At 34.6% G+C, this 26,448-nt stretch overlaps 1 protein-coding gene across 4 annotated transcripts in view; it reads right to left on the bottom strand.

Annotated features, from left to right (window-relative positions):
• The window catches only part of LOC123713969 (focal adhesion kinase 1), a 136,890-nt gene that overhangs the window by 45,568 nt on the left and 64,874 nt on the right, over positions 1-26,448 (bottom strand). Inside the window, exon 1 of one of the 4 annotated variants that reach the window (XM_045667894.1) lies at positions 5,507-5,587. The exons of the other annotated variants lie outside the window; for them this stretch is intronic. The gene's annotated coding sequence lies outside the window, so the exon portion shown is untranslated. Of the gene's footprint in view, positions 1-5,506; positions 5,588-26,448 lie in introns of those variants that run through there. 4 annotated transcript variants of the gene reach the window in all.

Below are 26,448 nucleotides of genomic sequence, written 5' to 3'. Positions count from 1 at the left end.
GTCAAAAAAGTTATGGTTTTGTATAAAATTACGATAGTGCAATTCTTAAATCGCGTACGCTGCGAAGGCCATAGACAATAAAGCAAAGTCATGTACGACTGTTTTATAGAAGACATCAATCTCTACAAAAAAGTTCGCGCTACCTAAAAGCATGTATTGAAAAGTCTAATTACGAATGAATGAATATATTTATGAATTAATGCGGAGTGGAACAGAGCACTAGTAATAAATATAATAAAAAAATACTTTGGTATTTATTGAATTATGAAAAGCATCAAATCAACGAGGAGGAAATGACAAGTGACCTCATAAAAGTGTCATTCGTGTCATTAATTATCCGTTCATCATTCTGACACAATTGATTTGCCGTGAAACCATGTTTGTTGATGGGCGGGATGATTGGTTTTTGAATGAGGAACTTCCGGAGAGTTTATTTATTTAACAGATCAGCAGGAAAATGGAAAACGTTTAGAGGCTTCGGTAAAGTGTTGTATGAAAATAAGATATTATTTTCGAAATATATAATAGTTTAAAATGGTACATCCATTTTATAACTTAACTTAATTTATTAATTTAATTAATATAACTTTTGATATCTTTATTTTTGTGATTTTTAAAATTAGATTGTTTGTATACACAGAACTGTTCTTTTTAATATGTGTATCTCTTAACACAAATGCGCAAAGTAATAAAAAAATGTGTTTTAGCGGTTAATGCACTCACGAAATAGGTGCAGACACTTTCTAAAAAATATTGTATGATTAATAAATGTTTTTCTTTCCATTTTTAAAGACAAACTATTTTATACTTTTTACAAGCAGTTTATATAGAATACTTATATATTACATACTACTGTATTTTAAGGCAACGCACTCACGAGCACTCTGGTATTGAGTGTCCACGGGCGGCGATATATCTTAATATCAGGCGAGGCCTTGTTCTATAAAAAAATATATAATGTAAAGTTACCATTTATAAAAACTGAATTAGTCTTACCTATATTTTATGTAAATTAATTCGAATATTTAAGTTCAACGGTCATGTCAACTACATACATACATACTACTTTTTTTAATTCTAAGTGGCGTTTGTGTTTTGGATGTGCTTATAAGGTAACAACTAATGTTACACAGAAGAATAAAGACACAAGGAAGGAGTAGCTATTTGATACCTACGTTCCTTTCATCTTTGTAGCTGGTTCGTAATTTCGTGCAATTGATAATATTAATTGAACAAATGTTTGACGTGTATTGCTCGTTAGGTATACAAATAAAAACCTTAACAAAAACTCCCTAGGCCCATCTTTCTGTCACTGTCAGTGATGATTGATCGTGTCTGCGGTGGACTTCATCCGCATTTTACTTCAAGGTTGTCAAGTGTCAAGTAATTACTCGTAATTAGTATGTGTAATAAAATAAAGATAATGCTGTTGAATACAAATTTTTCCAAGTTTTTGTTGAAATTAACCACTGTTGGGAGATTATTGAAATTTCTCAAGAATCCACGGAGCCTTGATCTTTCAGCGTATTTATTGGTCCATTTTGTTATTGTTTATAATAACTCTTTTTAAAACTTGCACGCCATTTTGTAAGACAAAAAAAATCAAGGCTAATTCTCAATAATATATTAAAAAAAACTGTGTAAACATAACATACATACGTACGTATACTCAAAATATTTATATAAAGCTATTTTTTGTATTATAATGTTACATTCAGGGCATATATTTATTCTATTGCTGAAGCAAAGTATATCTGTTTGTGGTTTTTCCTGAACCATAGGGTCTCAATTCTTTAAGCGTATGTATGTTTGTGGACTCAGTTTCCGCACTTAGACTCTCAATAGGTCCATTGTGCGTGATTCTTTAAGCGTATCTAATATACATTACGACCAGGTTAGTCGAGGGCAGAGAAAAATGGGCTAAAATAGGGGAGGCCTATGACAGAGGATAACCTGACTGGATACTAAAATGTTAAAAAAAAGTCAAATCATTTATTTCAATTAAGCCTATCAAAGGCACTTTTGAAATTAAAAAGTACAAGTTATAAATATTAAAAAAAATTACTAGTTGCCTCTTCCAAAACGAAGTTTCATGAAGAAGAATGGCCAAGTAACTTGCTCATACTTGCTAGTTTTTACGAAATTTTGTAAACATTACGTGAAGACTAGACTACAATAAAAAAAACACTAAACATAAATAGGGCATTGTGTTATAAAAATCAGTTATTATGTGGATACTTGGCGCACACATGTTCAAAAATATTGCAACTATGGATTTATTTACATTAATCTATATAAAAAATGATATAATTAACATACAGTCAAGCAGTGTATGAGCTACGTCAAAAGTAAATATAAACCTGTATGGCTAGATTAGCAACCAGTTGTATTTGTTTGGGCACTTATCACATAACCCTCCTGCCCTGTTATTAGAATGAAATAAATATTATTTAATATTTTGAAACACGATTTATAGAAATAAACACAACTGAATAACTTAACTAATATTGGAAAATTGCAAGGACTTTATGTTTTAAATTTCTCATTCTAAATTCAAATTCGAAAGTTCCATTTTCAAAAATATCAACCGTAACGCGATATCGTTAAACAGCAAAAATGACAGTTAACATTTAAAACGGGAACCGTGACTCACAAGTGGCTGAGAAACTCGTGCGCATACGCAACATTATAAATATCACTATTTACACTAATACACTTTGATTATTATCTTAATTATAGGCTTTACGTTCACTAAAGGTATTAATTATTAATAATGTTATACGTTTTGAACAGAAAACTGTATAAATTGCGGGTAGTTCCCGTGATGAGGTATACCTTCATAAAATAGTAATATTAATTCAGCAGGGCTACAACTCATCATGGATGTAAGACTCAGATTATATGTTGCAGTTCAAATCCAGTAGCTACAAATTTTAGGCCTAGGCCTCAGATTTCTATATCTATTTCGTAATCATTTTTCATTTTTTTTGGGTTTAAGACGTGCCTGAGGATGTTTTCCTTCACCGTACGCGCGACTCTTAAAAACATAGAAAGTCCAAAGGTACACAGCTGGGTTTCAAACCGACCACTTCAGGACCTATTTCCAAAGGGTTTTTTTTATAAACAGGCAGGCTCACTTACCGCCGCCCATAGACACTCAAACTGTCAGAGAGTTTGCAAGTGCGATGCTGGCTTTGTAAGAATTGGTACGGTATTTTCGTGATCATTTGTTTTTAATAGGCAAGTGGGTGTGGTGTGTGTCTGAGCCATGTCTAGGGTCTAGGGCGAGCCGAACGATGTCTTCCTTCACTGTGCGTGAGTGTTAAACACATAGAAAGTCCATTGGTACACAGCCTATTCGAACCGACGACTTCAAAGGCTCAGAACCGCAGACCTCCTTTTCACTGAAGCCACTAGGCCAACACAACTCAGTGATACCTCGCAGAATACTTAGTAACATAAGCATGAATAAAATTACTAAATTTAAAATTATAACTTGTCACGCACGTCACGGTGAAAATACAATACATTGAAATAGAAGATTTTAACGGATTATCACGGACATCAATTTGTTACATTGTATGTATGTCAACTACACGTTGTACTCTCAGTAACCAAAGATTACAAAACATTAACAGTGCTCACCTGATGTTAAGTGATACCGTCCATAGACAAGCCAGCAAGTGACTTGTCTGCCTTTTAGAAACTGTTACATATCTTTAAGAATCCCAAGTCGAATTGGTTCGTAAATACTTCAGTGAGATTTTAACTAAATAAATATTACTTTACTTCAAGTTCTCCTACAAAGGCGTGTAATGGGCTTCTAATGACAATATTAAAGGCTTGTAATTCGATGTATTGATTGATGTACGACTCCAAGAGAAAATATCAATCAGGAATTTATATATAAGCCAATGATCAGCCAGACCAGACATAATATATATATTTAGTATATAAACCGTTTGTTTGTATATTAAATACTATCAATACCCATTGTCCTTTATACTAATTTGAACTGCTGGAAATGTGCCAGGTCGTTATAGCCACTGTACAATTTTGTCTCGAAAACTCCTAGTGCATTCCTAATGGTCTGCGCCAGTTTTCTTTCTATTACTAAGCTGTTCTTGGATGGATTGCTGCTATTGAAGAGTATATCTGTGACTGGCTTTTATGGGTCTAAGGCAGAGATTCAGAGATGTTATTGTCAGACGGTCGCAGTCCATTATAAAAGGAGTCGCAGGTTCAGAAACATTGGTCTAGTCAAACTTCGTCTGTTTCTGTTTTTGCATGGTTACAGAGAAAACTTTACTAATTTGTAAAGTAATATTACATAAATATATTAATTTGATAGCGTAAAACTGTAAGGAGATAATTAAAAGTTTAAAAGTATTTCTTTTTAAATATAAATTTTACTTATAAATGAATTTATTTATAAAACTTAAGATAAATAAAAAATAAAGCAATATTATTATTATTTATTGAATAAAAATTATATTATATTATCTGTATTTTTAGTTACATGAACTTAGTCTTGCTCAAGTCGTCGTTCATCACTTGGCGTAAATCATTCGCTCCTGAATCATTTATAATAATATTACGGAAAGAGTAATATTATTCTTAAGAAGATAAGATAAGTTCTTCCTTCTTATGTATCCTAGATAAAATATTTATTTTCAGGTGTAATAATTAAAGTGAAAAAAAATGGGAAAACAAATTATATCACATATGTCATACGAATGCTTACTAACGGAAGACACGTGAGACTTGTACATATGAGTCAACTCTATATAATAATTAAGAGACGTTTAATATTTATAGGCTTTGACCCTAACCATGATAAACGAGCAGGAGATACTGGTGGTGAAACGTAAAATACTGCTTAAAATTATGGGGCCGACAAGGGGTGAGGACGAGTCATGGAGAGTCAGAGAAATCCTGAGAGTTTTATAAATAGAAAATAAAGTCAAATTTAAAAAGTTCGGTGCCTACAGCATCGTACCTTAAATGCTGACATTTCCTCAGTCTATTGCGATACTTAGTCATTAAGATTATTAATTGAAATTATAAGAGAAAGTTTGTTATCTTTTAGGCCTGTAAATATTCTTAAAACGTACTTTTTTCTATATATTTTTTCTGCAAATACCTATACAAATGTTGTCCTAGATTATAATTTCATCTTTCTTATTCAGTATTAGTAATATTTTGGTAAGTACAGATATTTTTAATTTAATTCAATTCAAACTGCAATTACAAAATAACTAGAGCATTATGTAGTTCAGTAGAGAGAATGAACAAGCTTTATATACACAGATGCACATAATTTCATTTCAAGAAAAGTATACCTAAAAAGGTCACTTATGGTTGCGTGTAGACGATTCTAGAAATAGAATGAAATTATAAAGAAATACTTTCTATCGCTTTCGAATCATTTAGAAACCGCAAAATTAATACAAACTAATCCCATGGCAATTCACTTCACAGGATATCCGCATAAACTTGAACAAACCATTAAACACTGGCAACACGTAAACATCGATAAACTTCGATTTGATTACCGAACGCGTGATAACGCGCGAACCGCGCCGCGTGCGCCGCGAGACTGGCTGGAGTCAGAAGCTCCACAATCCATTCTATTCACACAAAAGGCATTTCCTATTTGCTAAAACAAGATAGAGAATAATTTATTATCTTTAGGTGTTTCGTAAATATATTAACCAAGGACATTTCTATAAAATGTCAAACCTACGCTATTAACGGCGCTTGGCAGTTGGAGGCAATCATAAGTTTTATTTTAAGCTACAAGTTACCACATGTACAGTCTATGAATAAATTAATTTGTATTCTAAGATTATCTACGCTCCACAGATTAAATTATCTTAAGAATAACAAGAGAAGTTACAACAAGACCAATACATGTGAGTATAAAATTGTTAATACTTCATATGAAAAGTAATAATAATAATAATTAGCCTTAGCCTTTATTGCTGTAAAATACTTGTCCTAATAAATAAAAATATGAAGTACTTATAAACACTAATAATTATTCGGGAAGCCGGTTAATTTCTGTTTTACAACTTGTCCTTGGACATAGGCCTCCTCTAAGAGCTTCCACTCTTATCTTCTTATATCATCTTCCCAATTTTTTTATTTGTCTTCCTCGGTCTCTTTCGTAGCTAGGAGCCATTCCTTCGCATTTATCGTCCATCTCTGTCTCCTTTTATGTGTCCTGTGCATTTCCATTTCAATCTTACCAGAAGTAACAGCATTTCTAAACTTTTTCATGCCTTTTACATCTTCTAGTTTTACTCAGTCTTTCAGATATCAGATATAGACCACTATTTCCATACTATTTTGACGTACTCTTAGTTTGTTTTCTTGTTTATCAGTGAGTGGCCAGGTTTGACATGCGTATATCAGGCACGGTAATAAACAATTACCAAAGACTTGTCTCTTGTAAAGCATTTACAAGTTTCTGTTTTTAATTACTTCTGACAGTGACTATTATCTTTTCACCAACTGTCATGAATAATATCGAGATGTAATTATCAACTTAAATAGAAGGAGTAGACATACATCATTTTATAATTAAGACATAAAGACAAACAAACAAGAAACAAGGAAGTTGCTAATTAACAAGTTGAAGCCAGGGTTTAACTTTTAGAATCAAATTTTTGTCTATTAATATTATACATGCTTTTATAGTACAGGCTTTTGTAACGTAAGGTTTTCGTAATGGTTAGGACATTTAAAAAAAATGATGTTTATTTTACGTAATAGGAAGCCTTGTTGCAAAAGATTTTCTAAGTGTATATATAAAATAAACCAGTCTGAAAGAATTTAATAACCACTCTTTCGTCTCTTTTTGTCAGATTGTGTTTAAGCTGCAATTAAAGGAGACAGACAAGCACAACAATTTGATGATTAATAACCCGAGTTACATAAAACCTAGTATCAGTAGGAATATTATAACACATTAAAAATGTGTTCGAAGTTATGTTAGAAAATTCAATGCTTTTAAAAATATTTTAATTTCCACCTGCAGCAGCTTCAGCTTGCGACTCCCGCCTCATAGGTCGATAGTTCTATACCCGGCTGTGCACCAATGGACTGTTCTGGAGTGCGCATTTAACATTCGCTAGAACGCCGAATGAAAGGAGGAAACCGGCTTAGACCCAAGAAGCCGGCATTTGTCACTGATACAGAAATCTGAGACCCAGACCTAAAAAGGTTGTAGCGCCACTGATTTGTTTATTTCATATTAGTCAAAGCACTTGATTGCACAGTCCAGGTACTGTGCAATCAAATGCAATATTTCTTGTTATAAATACTATGTACATTGAAAACGAAAATAACACAAGCAAGATTAAATATCAGGAAATGAACGTAAACAATTTCTGTAAAACGGATCACCTGCTCGACAATTATACATTAATTAATATTAAGTGTCATAAAGTAATGTATGAGGTTGTATTTAATGCGGAACAGCTGAGGTCAATAAATGAAACCGCACCTGCTATTAGGTGACCTTTCTCTTTACCACACACAGTCAATTTCCAGCTCATTCGATTCATCATACACGACAAACCTACTACGGCAATGGTGAAAAAATTTTTTAAATAAAACAAGAGGACCTCCTGATACCTATGGATATTCATTTCCAGGAGACTTAGAAGTGCCTTAGTTTTAAGAATTAGTGCGCTCTTTTCTTAAAGGACCCTAAGTCTAATTGTTTCGAAAATACTTCAGTGGGCAGCTTGCCCATAGTGTTGGTGCGAGGCAAATACTGTCTTAAAAGTCGCGTTTAATCCAAACAACTCCTCCGAACACTCTCCGTGGTAATTGCGGTAGAAGAAGCAGAGATACCTACTCTGCGCAACGGCAAAGATCAAAAAGGGATTGGTTGTCGACGATTCCAGTTGAATATTTACCAAACCAAACTTAATGTTCAGAAACGGGGCATTCGTATGTAAACCTAATGGGGACATCACCCTATGATATATTTTTTACCCTCGAATACCTGACGAAATTTCGCAGCTGAAATTGAATTAAACATTGAACCAGGGACAATATGGGAACCTACACAATTCGTCAACTATAAAAAGGCTAACCTAAAATCGTAGAATGTTATGTACACGAATATATCATAATTCATTATTTAATTCAAACATTAGGAAAAAAGCTACATATAGGCCCGTCACAATTCAATACATTTATGACTCCTCACTTAGCGCTACTTCCGTACAAAAAAAACTTAATATACAATTACCAGAACCTGTAGAAATGTTCGAGTGCCACAGATAATGTATGGGAAATAGAACATTGCACACTTTGAATGTAATTTTGACAACCTATTTATTGAAAGGTTGTTGTACCCGAACCCATGACTCATGTAAACAGTGTGTGCTAGTTTTCAATGAGTTATAGACGTTGCGTGTAATGAAATACGATAGCGTACTTTATCCAACAAATATGTTAATCTATCTACAAAGAAACACTTAATCAGTGACTTAACCTTTTAAGGTCTGAGCCTCAGATTTCTGTATCTATTTCAAGATTATTATTCAATCTAATAGACAAGTGATCGGCCTCCAGTGCCTGACATACGCTGTCTAGGTAGACAGACAGGTTAGACCTAACAGGTGTTGGGTGTAAGGCAAGCTTAACTGTTTAATACGCACATAAAGGCCATTGGTGCGGGGATCATATCCCGGGGATGGGAGTCATACGCAGAAGCCACTACACCAACACTGCTCTTGTCATAAAGAAATACTTAATAATAATAAAAATATCCAGCTCTACGACACCGGTACTAGCTCTGACTTGTACCTAGCTAACACTGAAAATGTTTTTAAAATGAAAAACGGCTTAATGCTAATAAAGTTGCCAATACTTTTATTGGTTTTCGAAGTAATCTCTACACATCGTCGCATTAGATGGAACCACTGAGAGAAGCAGTGGGCCTATTCTTCCTTTGGGGTATATTCTATGGCATTTTCGTACGCATTCACCGCATCTTCAGGACTCGTAAAGCTAATACCTCGAATTTTATATTTAGTTCTTGGGTGTAAATGAAAGTCACAGGGCGCCAGGTCGGGACTGTATAGTAGATAACTCATTACCTCCAAACCTGTCGTAGTAAATATTTACCAGTCCATGAGAAGGTGTTTCTGGTCGTCGGTTAAAGTATGGGTAAAGTAAGTACAAAACTTCCTCACGCCTAAATGTTCGTGTAATATTTTTTGAACTTGACTTATATCAATGTCTAGGCTAGTCCGTATCTGCTGATAGGCCACTCTCTTATCTTCCTCTATCATGCGTCGCACAGCACTGATGTTATCTTCAGTAGTCGCTGTTAAAGGACGTCCCTCACGCGGATCATCATTGAGATAGCTACGTCCACACTTAAAGTCGTTAAACCCAATTGGTTTAACGTGAATAGTGGCACGAGATGGGGCTTCATTAAGATATGCTAATCGCAGCAAAGCGAGTAAGCCCACAACGAAAGTCATAATTAATAATTGACCGAAAATTTTCTCGCGTCAGGTTAATTTTCACGTGTAACAAGAGTTTTAGATTTGCCGCCAATTCGCAAAAACAAATGACAAATGAATGCAATATACTACATTAGGTTACCAAAGAGATCTAAAATTGAAATTCAAAAAAGTTTTCATCAGTAATGTTTCTAACTGGCCAGTTCTAAACATTTTCAGTGTTACCCACGTATTAATTATTTTCCCGTGTTTTACGCTCACAGACAATATTAACTCGTTAAAAGTACAAACACAACCCAGAGTCTTAGAAGTCGCTTGGTTTCGACACTAACGTGTGATGACCAAAGAGGTCATATATAACAGACATATCGATGCACTATTTCGCTTAGAATGTGTTCTATTGTTATCTTTTATCGGTACATTAACCTAGACGAACATTCCCACGAAAAACCGTACACAGCGGTATATTGTGAGAATCAGGTATTTAGAGGCACTATTTAACCTATAATATAATTATTAAAAGGCTGGCAACTCACTATTCTTATAAGGCCGGCAACGCACTTGCGAAAAACCTTCTGGCAAAAGTTCATATAAGGAAAACAATTGGAGAAATTTAGAAAAAAAGGTTTTAGGATAAGATTACGTAAAATCGAATAGTGTATATGGGGTAGCATACCAATATAATATATTGGTAAGTAGCTACTAAAAATGCAAGAAAAAACTAATTGTAATTTTAAAATTCTGTAATTTTTATATATATATATATACTATATATTTTATTGGATAGTGGTCCACCGAGCCTGCGGGCAGTGATCGCAACCCATAGAAACCTATTTAAGTGGGGGCGTTGCTAGTCTTTGAGGGAGGAGAAATTCTTTTTTAAACAGTTGAGGGTATCTCCCAGAAAGAAACCACAACGGGATTTGATTCCTCAGTTCACAAAAGAAAGTAAACCTCACCGTGGAGGACTTTCATCCAGGTGTGACAGATATAATTATGAACCAAATCGGCTTGCACGGTGTTGAAACGACGAAGGAATAATCCCAAAGAACTCTTTAAACACTCTCCATAGTACACGAGAATACCCAAAGAGACCGAATACATACGATACGCAAATTATAAGGATTCCAATAAACATAGTTTCAACACTTCATTTGTTACAACGACCTGATTCGTTCGGTAAACAACTTGCTAGCTAGCCTTGACATGAAAGCTTTTAAATGAAATTAGAAGATCGTAAATCTTAGTTAGGTAAACCTTGTATGTACTGGTACTTAGAATGGAGAAACCTTAATTTAACCAGTGACGTTACAACCTTTTTAGGTCTGCGCCTCAGATTTCTGTATGTTTCATGCTAATCTGTCTTAGACACGGCCTGGAATATTGGGTCTAACGCAAGCTGGTTTCCTTATGATGTTTGTAATCACCGTTCGAGCGAAAGTTTAATGCATATATAGACAGAAAGTGCATTGGTGAACAGCCAGGGATCGAACCTACGACCTCAGGAATGAGTGCCGCACACTATAGCCACTAGGCCAACACTGCTCTTCGTGAGACAATTATTCAGTGAAATACTTATAGGTACATATTAATATAATATACGTTTTATAAAAAAAAAATTGACAATTTAAAAGAAAGAAAAAAAATTAAATAGAAATATATATATGTTCATAATATGCTATGTCGTTTATGTATGTGTGACCTTTTTTGGCAAAAACCTCAACTTCCTCTCTGCACTGTGCCACTCTCGGCCATGTACCTACCTTGTCCTTAATTTGGTTAAGCCTTTCTAGTTGTATATCTCTTTTTCGGACCATGAGCACCAGTACACTTTCTCATTCCACTTCTCTGTTCCTCTTACAGTAAGCTAATTGCAAATTAATGACCATTAATTGATTTACATCGCAAAGGAATCGACTTATACATAAACATTCGAGGCCTCAAGTAATCAATGCGTAAACGATACACGCTATATTGTTTTATGAGTCAAGCTATTATCCTTGTAGAACAAGTAATTTTAAATTAATCACTTTCAGATTAAAAAGCATTTTATTATATAGAAACATTAAACGTTAATGATCAGTGTTCGCTTAGTGGCTTTAGCATGCGACTCTCATCCCTGAGGTTGTAGATTCGATGCCCGGCTGTGTGTGTGATCTTTATATTCGCGAATTTAACATTCGCTCGAACGGTGAAGGAAAACATCGTGAGGAAACCGGCTGGCCATAGAGCCAGAAAGTCAGTATGTCTATTAGATTGACAAACGATCATGAAACAGATACAGAAATCTGAGGCCGAGACCTAAAAAGGTTGTAGCGCCATTGATTTTAATTTAATTTTATAGTGTACAAGCCCGTGACTACTAGAAAACTTACGTTACATCATCAGACATCGAGGTGATACGGGTGGAAATTCAACGTGTGTCGTTCGACTACTGAGCGTTTTTAAGGCAGTTTTTACCGCGCACCACCTCTATGTGGAACCAGCTGCCCTTGAAGTATTCCGAACCATTTCTACTTAGGATCAAGGGCGTACCAATTCTTAAAATTATAGCAATGCGGTTGCCCCTTGTACAATTAAAAAAATACATATGTGTAAGGCTGTGTACCTTATCGCTTATAACCCAAAATAGCTAGAAAAATAAAAAAAGCTTAGATATGGGACATTAAATCCCCATTTCACCTACATAATAATCCCCTTAAAAAGCGTATTCCGCGACGTTATAGCGGATAATCTAAGAGATTCAGAAACGATACAACATAATTCAAAATTTAATACCTTTTTGATGAACAGGAAGCAGACTTAGCTAAATCTGTTTTTTTTATACTACCATTTCTCGTATCTTCTTTTGTTTAATACTTAATTGTTTAAACAAATCGTCAACCTACAAAGACACCATGTTCCTTGACACTTGGCACGGTTACAAACATAGCTAGTACCTAACTTACTACGAAATAAGTAACAAATTCTTGTAGTTATTCCCAACATACAAATATACTGTACTTACAATATTCTTAACCTACACAGTAATAATTAAAAATGATCTTAATGCTGGCAGCATCTTCTCGCTGTATTGCGATACTTATTCCTTGAGAAAGGAAATCACCAGATCTGAGGTCACCCGAGAATGCCTGTCCACATGAACCCCACGGACCAAGAGTCTACTCCGAAGAGAGCATCATCAAAGTTGGAGGAAAGACTTGTATATCTGAGCCGTTTTTCGAAGTCGAATTTTAAGTATATTATTATAACGTATGTCGACGTGTGGCCTTTTCATGTTCCTCGGTTACATTTATTTTTTTATAATAAGCCAAAAGACTGACGTATTCCAATAACGTTTGAAGAAGAGTACAAGAATTCCAACACCATATACGTTTTCATAATGATTAATGTATGTCCAGTAATTGACATTACAAATAGCACAAGATATGTTCGTGACAATTATTTTAAAGCCTCCCGCAAAGTTGAATCTTTTGATCGGTGAATCTCTCGGAAAAAGTCCTCTATTTAGTCAAGTCAAATGAATTATAAAATCACAATTACAACACTTAAGTTATCATATAATGTACTTGTAATGATACACAAGGCCAGGGTTCAAAAGAAAGATATTTTTTTCGATTTAGGAACTACTTGAAGACGCTTTAAAAAATACATGAAAAAGATAATAAGCTTTTTGTCTCTGGTCAAAATTAACACAGGAGTTTTTTTTTCGTTTTCAGCAATAACCGATAACGAAAAATTGAGGGTATTTTGGAAGCGGATCTAGACAAGGCTGGTCAATCGCTGCTGCTGTTTCACGACAACTGGGTGTGGCTCGACCAAACTGCTACCAAATTAGAGCAGATGCGCAGATGAATGAACCACCTATAAGATGGCAAAATTGCATAGATAGCAATGGTCAATACTTAGATTAATTAAATATATTCTATTAAAAAAACGTGTTTGTACTTATGTACACGCTTTAGAAGTTATACTTCTTTGGCGTAACAAGATAAAAATAATTTGTATAAAAAACGACACTAACATAGGAAAAATGTACTTAATATATTGAGAGTTTTATTACTATCTAGTTAAATAAAGTTTAGTTAAATATCCCAAAAAACAAAAATGTGGACTATAGTTTCACGGTGTCGGTTTTTCGTCACGGTGTGAGCGCGTATCATAAAAATTAACTCTCAACATTTTTGCCTAACGCGCAGAAGATGACTTCAAAAAATCTTTTTGTTCATAGCATACAAAACGTATGTAAGGCCCTAATACAAATTTCGATTATATCTCGAATTTAACACATGCGAAATGTATGATTTATTTACGGAAATATCACAATAATAATAATATTTCATTCTTTATATTTCTTTAGTATATACATCACAATAAAAAGAGCCGAAAATCATAGGTAAATTACCACAATTTTATTTTTTAACGTAACTCAAATAGGCACTTTAATAGACAATTTTATTGTTTCATTGAACTGATACGGCAAGTCATTGATCGTAGCAATTATTTTCCGTACTTTATAGTCTAAAAGTTGCTTTACAACAATTACTTTTATGCACGTATTTTATTGTTTATTTCTACTACAAGTAGATCAGGCATCAGTGAGCACCGCCTCGAAACTTTCGAACCGAACCTCATGTCACAATTGTGTTAAATAGCCGCTCCTTGCAAATATGACGGCTGAGTTTCTTCTTCGGGGTTTTAAATGCACACCATTCGGAATGGTTATTTCAATATGAGAAGACAGATCAGGCATGCCGAGCATTCTACGACCTGCCGACTTCAATGAAGCTACTCCATTGGCAGATATCGATGCCCATACTGCCAATGGTCTTAACCTTCTTCTATTAGATGCGGACCCGTACGTGGTCTCTATTCCTGCCCCACTTGGAACGTCTAATTACAGTCTGGTCAAGTCTGTGTCGCTCCACTTAAGGCGGACTGGGATGAGATTAATATGCGTAATTTCTTTGCGTCTTATGCAGACGCAGCAGGTATGCGGCAGCAGGTATGCTGACCCGTCAGCCTGCGCAGAGAATATAGCTGATGTGATTTGTCAAAGTATGGAGTATTTCTAAAAGTAAAGTGCTTACCGCCCAGGAGGATTGCAAGTGCGTTGCCGGTTTGCTTTACTATATTGTTATCAGACATTACCGTTTCTCTTTTCTTCTGAAAGCTCAGTAGCTCCTTGACTACAACCGTAAGCATCGATAATAGGGCTGGATCGGCGCCAAGAGATTTTATTAAAAAACCTAACAGTATTGTTAACATCTGCTGCACTGTTTGGCAGCTCGGCCGTTGACCTTTTAAACTGAATATTCCGTAAACGAATAAATAATTACAGGGCTGTGCCAAAATATTTTAAAATATGTCCTGTTGCCAAGTGTGTTGAAAAATACAGTGTAAATTTTATGTATTATTTAAATTAAACCTCGAAACTTTGAATGAAAACAAGAAAGAAAAACATTTCTTCAGACTCAGCAGATTACATGGCACATTATTAATTCAATAACTTATTAAAAAAATTGATTAAATTAAAAGAAATGTAACTTTGCTTAGTGTTGAGGCAAAATGAGGTTGACACTGAGCAGAAGAATCTCGCCAGTTCCAGCTCCTTCCACTCGATCGTATTCAACGTAAAGCGGTTCGAATCGTCGACGACCAGTTACTTAGCGAGCTGCTTGATCCCTTAGCGTTGCGTAGAGATGTGGGTGTGTGTCTGTCTACGTGTTCCACCACAAGTACCACGCAGAATTTTATTGAAAGTGAAAGCTGTGATCTGCACCTGGAGATCTCTAAATCCTGCATTCTTCGACTTTACTTTTAAATGAAAAGTGGAAAAAGAACGTTTCCTTTGCCTTTGTTTCTCTAAACAATCCTGGAAAAGCTCAAGCCATTAGATTAACGTGGTCGGAAGTGAACACTACAAGTATGTACATTCGCACCTATGTATATTTAGTATATGCCTATATATGTCTTATACCACTATATGTCTGCAAATTTTATAAGATTATGCAGCATACAATCGTGATATATCCCTTATCAGCTGGTTAAATGTCGCTCAAGGCAGTAATGTTCTCGAGCGTTAAGGTATTTTAGCAGAAGACAGCAACTTCTCAACATATCAAAGAATATACAGTCCTATGATAAAGGTACAAGGTTAACATTCCTGTGTCCCTTGTTTAAACGACTGTGATAGAAAAAGGGAATATTCTGAAAACCGTTGTTATATTGAAATTAGGTGATAATCAATAATAACTATTAATAACTATAATTTATTTATAGAACGAACAATGCCGCCGCGATGCCGCCGCCTATAGCCACATACATTGCCAGGAGGCATGCAAGTGCGTTACCGGAAATCCGCCCAACTCTTTACTTGAAGACCCTCTTTGCCCTCTCTTGGATCCCATTCCTTTTGCCAATTTTCTTTGCTTTTCTATTTTCTTGATTTTTTTAGAATGTCATTTACCTTTTTTTCAATTGACTCTAAAACCTGACGGAGGCGGTAGACATATGTATTATGTTCCCACGGAGCACTGCTCAAGTATTTCACACAAAAACTGGTAATATATGTTAACTAACTATATCGTGGCAAGTTTAGTTATTTCCGTTTTTAATAACAAAAACATTTATTCACGGAACAATAAATGACTTATGTTTTGACACTGTCAAACGTTTCCAATAGTCCATTCTCGTAAAGTGTACTCGTTAAATGTCGCTTAGAGCACCACAGTTTATTAAACCAGACAGAGGTTACATGACATAGACCATGAAACGTGGACAAATTGAGTGTTACCATGTTTATCACCTAGAAAAAATATTTAAAAAAAAGATTTATCATAAGTATGCATTACAATTAATTTGAGAGCCCTTTTAAGTAAAAAATACCTGTGTCTGGCTTCAAAGTCAAAGTCATAAATCATTGATTCATATAGGTAACACAATGTACACTTATGAACGTCAATAAAAAAGAAATATACATTAAATGCTTCAAATATTACATTTACTGCCAGTTTTCAAATCAAGAGCGTAGAACGGAAGAGAAGAACTGGCAATGAACTCTCCGCCACTCTTTTTAATCGCCAAGTTATTTTTGTATTACACAACGTTTGTAAGGAGCTGCAACGATCACACCACGTTCCACATGACATCAGCAGGGGGCATGGTGAAATAGGAGCACGCACTTACATTCTCGTGGGAACAGCATCCATAGTCAAAAATAACTAACATACACGAACGAACGAAACACCACATACACGAATTCAAGTCCGACCAGTCACCAGACCAGTCACAGAGACTACTCAGCTCTTCCATAATAAACTTAATAGTTGATTGCCTAAAAGCTAGTAGCAGTGTATGAAAGGTTTTGGACAATTATCAAACGGTACACCAATATCTAAGTGTACTTTTTTTTTAAAAAAGCTGTGAATTTTACTTTATTCAAGGGGGGAGTTTTAAATATAGTGTTGGCCTAGTGGCTTCAGCGTGCGACTCTCATCCCTTGGGTCGTAGGTTCGATCCCCGGCTTTGCACCAATGGATTTCTTTCTATATGCGCATTTAACATTCGCTCGAACGGTGAAGGAAAACATCGTGAGGAAACCGGCGTGCCTTAGACCCTAAAAGTCGACGGTGTGTGTCAGGCACAGGAGGCTGATCACCTACTTGCTTATTCAATTTACAAATGATCATGAAACAGATACAGAAATCTGAGGCCCAGACCTAAAAAGGTTGTAGAGACCTGAAGGTTGCGTCTTCACATCCATTCTACTGATTGAACAACTGGCAGTAACTGGAATCTTGAATAGATGTAGCACTTCCATACTTGGGATTCCGTAGGAAAATCTCAATTCTTAATGGAATTGGGGATAATTAAGTAAACCTGCCTATAAAATATTGAAAACGCACGAGGCTCGTTTGGATTATTTGATGTTAGATACTCTAAAACTCCGACGTGAATTGAAATAAGTGAAAGTTAAAATATTTAACTTTTATATACACTAATCTTCTTACAAAATTTACCTTTCTTTGTAATCCTAGAGTTACTCGAACTAAAAGTCTTCTATACGTACCTACGGCTTGCTTATCTGCTACTTTCAATGGTCCAGTGAATAGACTATCTCGCTCTTACAACTTAATTACAAACATTTATAAAAATATTGATATGTTTTACAACAGTCTACCAACTTACCTCTACTTTGTTTTGCAGGCTCTTAATGTGGTTTAAGTTTTCATTTTGTTTGTTTGTTATTGTTATTTTTGTATCTTTTAGTTTTGTTTATTTTGATTTGTTTTACTCTAATTTGATTTATTTTATAATTGTTTGTTTCATTATTTTTTTTCCTTTGATATATTGTTTGTTCTAATGTAATTGGTGTGTATGTGTTTTAAATTAGAGAAGTCATATTTTCTTGTATTTTTAGGCATACACATTGTTTTAGAATGTATATATAAATAAATAAATATAATGTATATATAAATAACGAAATGTTAACCCTTTGACAGGTATATAATCTCCACGAAGCAGCAAACGAAAAGAATACAGCCAAATTTAAAAAGAAAATAATTTAAAAAAGGAATTCGATTTTGCGGTGTCAAATCGATTATTTTAAATTGAAAACGCAAAGACAATACTAAAAAATAAGCAAAGGGCTTGGCAAGCATTTATATTTCAATGTGTGGGCGAACGGATGCCGTGTGGATAAGATATGCCGCCATTACGCAATGGAACAGTGAGGGGATGCTGTATCGATATTTTAACCCTTTCTAAACCTACTGAGACGAGACTGAGAAAGGCGTGGAGCTCAAAAAGAAAAATGAAGTAGCTATACAGCTACTTTATTAATTAATACAAAACTCTATGAAACTGTATATAAAAGTACTCATAGACTAAGACGAGTACTAGTCAGCAGAGGACTTTCGAGTGTAGACCCAAGTCCATAGTCCCCCCGTCAAGCTCGATATCCATAGCGCGTTTTCATCTCATTAAAAAAAGGACGAGTACTAGTAAGTTTTTATTAAATCATTAATTTTATTCATTATTGCATATGATAACAATTTAAAGATTGTAAAGAACTAAAAAACAACATTTATATACCAGCCAAGGCTGTCTATTGCTCACTCAGGCTTTCATATAACTTTAATTATACTTTGCTCTACATAAACTCAAATCAAAAAGTAATAATTTTCCTAAAAAAAATACAAAAAAGCATTACTGCACAAGCCAAGGCTGTGTTTTTGCCGTCTCAAGCTTTCCTATTTTATTAGCGTGGCTATCACCTAAACTTTTGGACGCCCCGAGGGTATGAGGAGTTTGGCTCCTCAGCAGGCAGGCAGGCAGGCACTCTCTTCAGCATTTACATTACATACAAGTTTTTAGTTGCTCGTTTAATGAACTGTTGCTATGGTTGGCGGAAGGTGGCACATGACAGATTCTAGAGGCCAAGAATTGTTATCATATACATACACTTTTTGGTTTCAGCCAGCGGAGTGAGTGTAAATGACCTGACAAAAGTTCTATTTGTTAGTGCCTATAATAATTAGTAAACTTGATCTTTACTCTTAAGCTTGTTTTTCCGAATTCATTCCTTATTTGCCTTTATTTGTTGTCACCTTATTAATGGTTAATTTGCTGTTTATTTAGAGTCCGTTCCGTTCATTTAGCATTTAGCATTTACTTAGTTAGTATTTAGTAACCCGAAATAATAAAAACAGTAAAAATTGTGAATAGTGCTTTTTCTCCATGTCGCTAAAGCTCTAGTTGTAGCTTTATAACATCGATGCTTTGGAACATCCCTAATCGTTTGTAAATTGACAGGCTTTGTTTACGACTGTTTAAAACACATTATTATAAATACAATTTACGTTTTGTATTACGAATAATCATTTTTGTGATTTCAATAGGTTTGCATAATTTAATTGGTAATAATGAATAAATTAAGCCGTATGAATGTGTGACCAGACACATTTATACGTTGCGTAGTAAATTTTGGTATATTTTAATCTATACGTCGGGTCATAGGAATCAAACTCCGAAACAACTTGACCAATTGTAATGAATTTTGTAAATATTCGGTAGGTCTGAGAACAAGTAAATTTAATTTTTTTGGACAAAATATTTTCTTTAAAAAAACAATGCATACAAGTCAAACTTATAACCACCTTTTGTAGTTAGACACATAGAGAAAAGCGGTAGCGACAACCAAATCAATTTACTAAACGTCAAAGGAGCCCTATCTGTGCTACTTAATTGACATAACCCATATACCAATTCCATTGTTAGAGGACAATGGAAAGCTATTCAGTTGTGTAGATCAACCTCTCCACAGACAATGTATAACTTAGTATACTATGTGTTCATAGTCAATATGTATATAGAAATTATGTATATAAACTCCAAGATATATACGCGTTAACATGCAAGCTTTTAATTATAAATAATTGAATTTTTATTATTTCTTCGACAAAATAATATTGACATTTTTAAGGAAAATGTCCATAGATTATAATTTATACTGGCTACAAAAATACACATATTTTATTTTGACTTCAAATGATAATTATGACAAATTATATTTCACTAAATCGTAAATAATAAATATACTTAATTAAAAAAAAGTAAAAAGTTGAAGTTAGCATTTTAAAATGTTTTAGGTACCTATAATTTGACCTAATTGCAAAAACATTAATACTTTATTCTACTGAAATTGTTTATATTTCTTCCCCTAGTAAATAAATATCACTAAATTCTATACTGCTATATTCTATTTGACACTTGAATTTCCCGCCTATTTTAAATCGTTACATAATCTGTGGTCTATTAAATGAAACACATGGCAAGTGCGGGATTGCGGTAATGCAATATCCGTATTGTATCTGTGCCAGGGTAACGCAGTGATAGTGTGCTAAATCGATATTCACACATTTACAAAGGATACTAGTATCCAAAATATCGTATATTAAAACATTATACGACAAACAAATCAGTGGCCCTGCAACGTGCAAAGTAGGTGATCAGAGTCCTGTGCCTAACAACACACGTCTTCGACTTTTTGAGTCTCAGGCAAGCTGGTTTCCTCAAGATGTTATCCTTCACCATACCGAGCGAGCATTAAATGCGTATATAGACATAAAATCCATTGGTTCACGGCCGGGGATCGAAACTGAGGGTTGAGAATTGCACGCTGAAGCAACTAGGCCAACACTGCTCATGTATTACCTATAGATAATTATTTCTATGTGATCTCGAACTGAGACGAATAAAAACACACGAGACTTGTATCAAATTCAACCAAATATAACCAAAATATGAGGCCAAGAACCAATCTTATTCAATACCTAATAAATCCACACATCGGCATCTTCAACAAACCTAAATGAATATAATCAATATCATTTAATAAAGTATATAGTCGCCAAAGGTGATCTTAGTACTCAAAATTTTTGGCCATAAAATATTATTAAAGTAATTGAAATCCATCGTTTACAGATGCTGAGCCACTTTGTAGGCCAGCCAGGCTCATATTGCCAGGAGAGAACCGAATAGTCTGGACAAGTTCGTAATGGTAGGGAGGAGTGATGGCAGGAGAAGTCAGGGTCTATCGCCTCCACTTGGTCAGACCAAATAAATACAATTATGGGTCTCAACATCCCTAATGTACTGAGACAAGCTGATGATAGAGTGGTGTGAAGGTAGCAAGTCGACGTATCGGTAAGGAATTTTCAAGACCGGCACAACCTTCAGTAATGAAGACTAAGAAGAATTTAATCGATAATGCTGTTCTGGTAGAAGTTCTGGTCTTTCAAGGAGACGACTAAATCAATTTGACATTGTAAGATAGAACTGTCTGATAGATACTGTCCATTATGTTATACGGTTGCCAAACATAGATTTTCGCAGCAATGCAGTTAAATATTAGATCAACACAAAGAGTCGTACGGGACAGCTGGCCAATAGGAAAAAAGTTCGAAAAAAAAAGTACTGGCAATCTCGCCCTGACCACCATGGCCATCACCTCCGGGCACTCTGTGAAAGATGGCCAGTTATATATTTTTTTTTTAAGTCTAAAATTATATTGCTAGCGTTCACCTAAGTCGTGCTCGTCAATATTTCATAAGAATAATAAATACAGTTTATGTTCTATACGAATTTACTGTTTTATTCATCATAATTCCTTCATAATACAGTTTTATGATTACTAGGGCCATCTCCCCCGGAATTACTCTACCTATAATCGTGAATATATTAGACGAAAAACTAAAGCAACCGATGCTTTGAATTTAAAATGACATGTAACACAATCCCTGAACAACAGATTAAAGAAAGCAAAATGGAAGGTACCACTCAGGAAAAGGAAGACTGGGAAGCCAAAAAGGTGGGCTGATGACTTAACAGAAATAACAGGAAAAGACTGGCAGACAATTGGCAAAGATAGTGACACCTGAAAGGGTTTGGGGTGGTCTTCACCCAAGAGGGGCGATCGAGAGACGACTAACATTTAGCTCTAACTAAATATTTCTCAGTCAATGCTGAAGGTCGTGTCACTGTAAGGTGCTATCCGGCTAATAATATACTATCCACGGTATGTATCTTCCCTAAGCGCAGCTGTTATGTTCTGTGACAATCGTGACTTGGTCACACCATCAGGTTTTCCATTTGCCCCACAACCCTTGCCTTCCCCGACAACCAGCGTGTCTAGGTTATCAGATTCTCATCTTTCAGATTCAGAGCTTAAGCATATAGAAATAAAAAGGATTTATTATTATTGCTGTTCTGTGCGATACTTTAAGGCAATATATTTCTTATTTAATAAAAGTAACTCGTATTTAGTACCGTATAGGTCGGAACTATTTTTTGTGAAGGCAAACCAGTTAGATGTTAAATGCTCGTTCTAAATGCACACATTTTTCTTTCTTTTACGGTCATAACATATGCTCAGATAGTTCTTCATATGTTAAATTATTCATTTATAACTTTCGATTTTCTCCTTCAATATGGTATTGGAAAATATTAACCGCCTATATATAATACGGATTCATAATTGTTCCATACATACATTTTTATTATATAAATTTTGATGAGAATGACGCTTGCTTTTTGTTTCGCTGGAGTAAAGCTAAACGCATTTTGGTTTCTATTATATTTTTGCCTATTTCATTTGTTACTTACGCCCTCAATTTTATAATTTCTTAGTAAGTGTAAGTGCGTATTTTGTGTTTCAAGGCAACGTGATTAGTTCTTATCAGTCTAAGTTATTATTTATCCCATACTAATTTTCCATATCCCATAATAATTTGTCAAAAAAGACAAAGTTAAAAACGATGTATTACGAGTTAAAGTGGAAATGGGCTATGATGATACAACTATTTAGCTATATGTACCACGAGAAGTCTGAAATCTCTATTAGGGCACACCGGATTTTTGTCTCATTACCCACCAGTGAAAACAATTTCTTCATAGCCAACGTTCCAATCGGGACCGGCCTCCGGCCTTCAACTATGCTTTCGGAGTACATCGAAAAGTTTCCTTAAGGGCGGAGGTTTCATCTATTTATAACGCAAGGTTATGCTAGCGATACTATATAAAAAATCAAAAACACATAAATAAATGTATGTAACTATAATTAAACTTCCTATACATATATCATGTTACACGTAATGTCGTCGCACCCATTTAAATTATACACGTTTGTAAGAATTATAATTCCTATTTAAGGAAGTGTGAATTTATGTCCTTACAGTATTGCACACAATAAACTAATACATACAATCTATATAAAAAATAAAAATGAATCGCATAATATGTTGCTAATCAAGTATTTGGATTGGTCCTTCCATTTCGAGTATTTTTATTCCTTGAACTCTGAGGAAGGTTTTTATGGCTAGTAAAAAAATATATTAAGGCTTAGCAATATTGGTATCTATTTAAAGTATAAATTAAATATTGCTAATATAATATTGCTAATATAATATATGAAAACATTTTTTATTACCTACCCAAAAAATATTTCATTTTTTTTATTTTTTATAACTAATTTATTAAAACCTATACATAACAATCAAATATACAGTATTGACAATTTTATATACGTAGAAATAATAAATATAATTAAAAACAAAATCGAAACAAAATTACAAAGTTTGGTCCCTGTGGCATTGTACCTTTGACACTGGCAGCGTTTCCTCGCTGTATTGAGATACTTTTTCGTGGAACGAGAAACACACCAGCTCTGGGGTTACCAGTACTATCTACCAGGCGCCAACTTAAGTATTTACATCTTTTTAATATTTTTTTATCTATAGTACTTATCTGTTTTTTCAACACAGCGTAAGCACATTTTGATCGCAACGAAAAAGTTAGAACTCGTCGATACAATCTCGTTTTGCTCTAAAAAATATCATACAGAAATTATGGTTTGACAGTTGGCACTGGAATTAAGCTCACGTTTCAGAATCTGCCCTATGAGTCGCGTATGTCAAAAACGTCATCGTTCATCATGTTATACTGCATTGAAAAGATCACTATTTAGGTTCAGGTATTACACATAAGAACATAACTGTAATGAATCTATATTTTTCGATAAATGTATTATCATTCATCACATTTATTTTAATCAATCTACTAAGGAAGACGGATAAGTGCGGTCTGATTGCGCTCAATCTGTGTTGAATAACAATCTTATACGCACTTTCTACCTAATCAATTATATATCTCTAACGCTTCACAGTAGTATTTGTGATTTAATGTAGATAAAGGCGCCAATAATCGACGAATAACTCAGTGATATGTCAAGTCAAACGTCAATAATAAAAAAAATATTCTGTAATAATAAATAAATAAAATAAATACGTGCCGCTACAACCTTCTTAAGTCTGAGCTCAGATTTCTGAATCTGTTTCATGATCGTGATCTTGTGTCAGGCACAAGAGGATGATCTAATCAGCCTCTTGTGCCTGACCCACGCTGACGAGTTTTTGTGTCTAAGGCAAGGCGGTTTTTTCACGATGTTTTCCTTCACCGTTCGAGCGAATGTTCAATAAGCACATAGACAGAACGTCTATTGGAGCCGGGAATAGAATCCACGACCTCAGCGATGAGATTCGCTGAAGCCACTGGGCCAAAACTGTTCTCATTTTGCCATAGTAGTAACCTATCTTTATCCGTTTAAAGTATATCAGCTGAGTCATTTACTATCTGATTTATGTATTTACATAATAATACGTTTGTCTATTTGAAGGACTTTACATAATAGATTTGTAATATGTTACAAAATTGAATAATAATACAAGGTTATCTTTATTATGTTACTAACTGTCGCCGATGTGGATATAGCCCATAAAAGGTGTCAAGGTAAAGAGTTAGTATGGTTTTGAATTGTATATAGAAAAAATAAGGAATATTATTTATTTTAAAGTATTAACTATCATTGAGAAGTGTTTCAGCGTGCGACTCTCATCCCTGAGGTCGAAGCTTCGATCCCCGGCTGTGCACCAATGTACTTTCTGTCTGTGCGCATTTAACATTCACACGAACGGTGAAGGAGAACATTGTGAGGTAAACCGGTTTGCCGTAAACCCAAAGAGTCGATGTGTGTCAGGCACAGAAGGCTGATCACCTACTTTCTTATTAGATAAACAAATGATCATGTAACAGATACAGAAACCTGAGGCCCAGAACTAAAAAGGTTGTAGCGGCAATGCTTTATTTTATGAACTATTATTATTGTAATTCGAATCGAATACATTTTCGACATATCTAATCTAATCCAACTAATCATAATTTGCGGTACGTCTTAAATCTGTTCCTTACCCGTTATTACTAAAGAGAAAAAAAATACTACCACCATAATTTCAGACTAAAATTATTTGATACCTAAACATTTTCTTTTCTAGAATATTTTTTACGAGTATAAACGATTTACAGAACTCCCCATACCGAGAGTATTATTCCCATTGAGGCCAACTTCTACAGAACGTTCATATAAACCTCAAATACCCCGAAATATCGACAAAAAATCCGTAAATTTTGTATTGTATTGATTTTGTAGTATTCTATTGAACTATTATTTCGATCTTGGGGTGTGAGTTATAGCCCGAAGATAATATTCATTTCAGTTAGTTGGTTGGGTTCGATGATTGATATAAATTGTATATTAACGTGAGGTTTTGAAAAGGAACTTGAAAAATGTGCCCCCTAAAAATCCCCTGGACACTTTTCCGTAAATTTCGGGTAAGCCCCTCAAGTCGGCATCGCTGATTACTCCTGGTAAGCGACTGTCACATCAAGATGACAAATAACTACGAGTATGTAATGTTATTAAAAACTTGTTTGTACAATAACGCCATCTATTGACGATCTTTGGAACTAGCATGAAGTTATATTGATGTTGTATCCGCGTAAGGCAACAGTGTTAAAAATGAACTTATTGTAATAAAATATCAATTCCCTTCTCACGTCCAGCATCGAATCAATAGTTGGCAATTGTCTTGAAGTACGTTAATATTGTCTAATGAACCTTGGAATAATGCCAAAAGACTGTCCTGCAAAATATCTTACTAATAACGCACCAAAAACTAGTACTATTTCGTCTCTTACTGTCAAATTGAATTTATCCTGTACATAAAGGGGATAGAAAGCTATTTGGTTCGAGTTTTAGACAAACTAGCTAATATAAATTCGACTCAGGGTCCTTCAAGAAAAGAGGGTACAAATTCTTAAAAGGCCGGCAACGCACTCGCGAGCCCTCTGGCATTGAGAGTGTCCATGGGCGGCGGTATCACTTAACATCATGTGAGCCTCCTGCCCGTTTGAAAAAAAAATAGTTCTTATTCATTTGTAATAATTGTTAATGCTATGTTGGTTAAGAATATCAAATACTCTATAATTGTATAATTAAATATATTTTACGCGGGGGGAAACTGGATGAATGTAGCTCAAGACAAAGAGAAATCGAAAATTA

This window comes from Pieris brassicae, chromosome 9 (assembly GCF_905147105.1).
Source record: "Pieris brassicae chromosome 9, ilPieBrab1.1, whole genome shotgun sequence".
Lineage (NCBI taxonomy): Eukaryota > Metazoa > Arthropoda > Insecta > Lepidoptera > Pieridae > Pieris > Pieris brassicae.
Note: the sequence above shows the minus strand (reverse complement) of the source record. Positions and strands in the feature narration are given on the sequence as shown.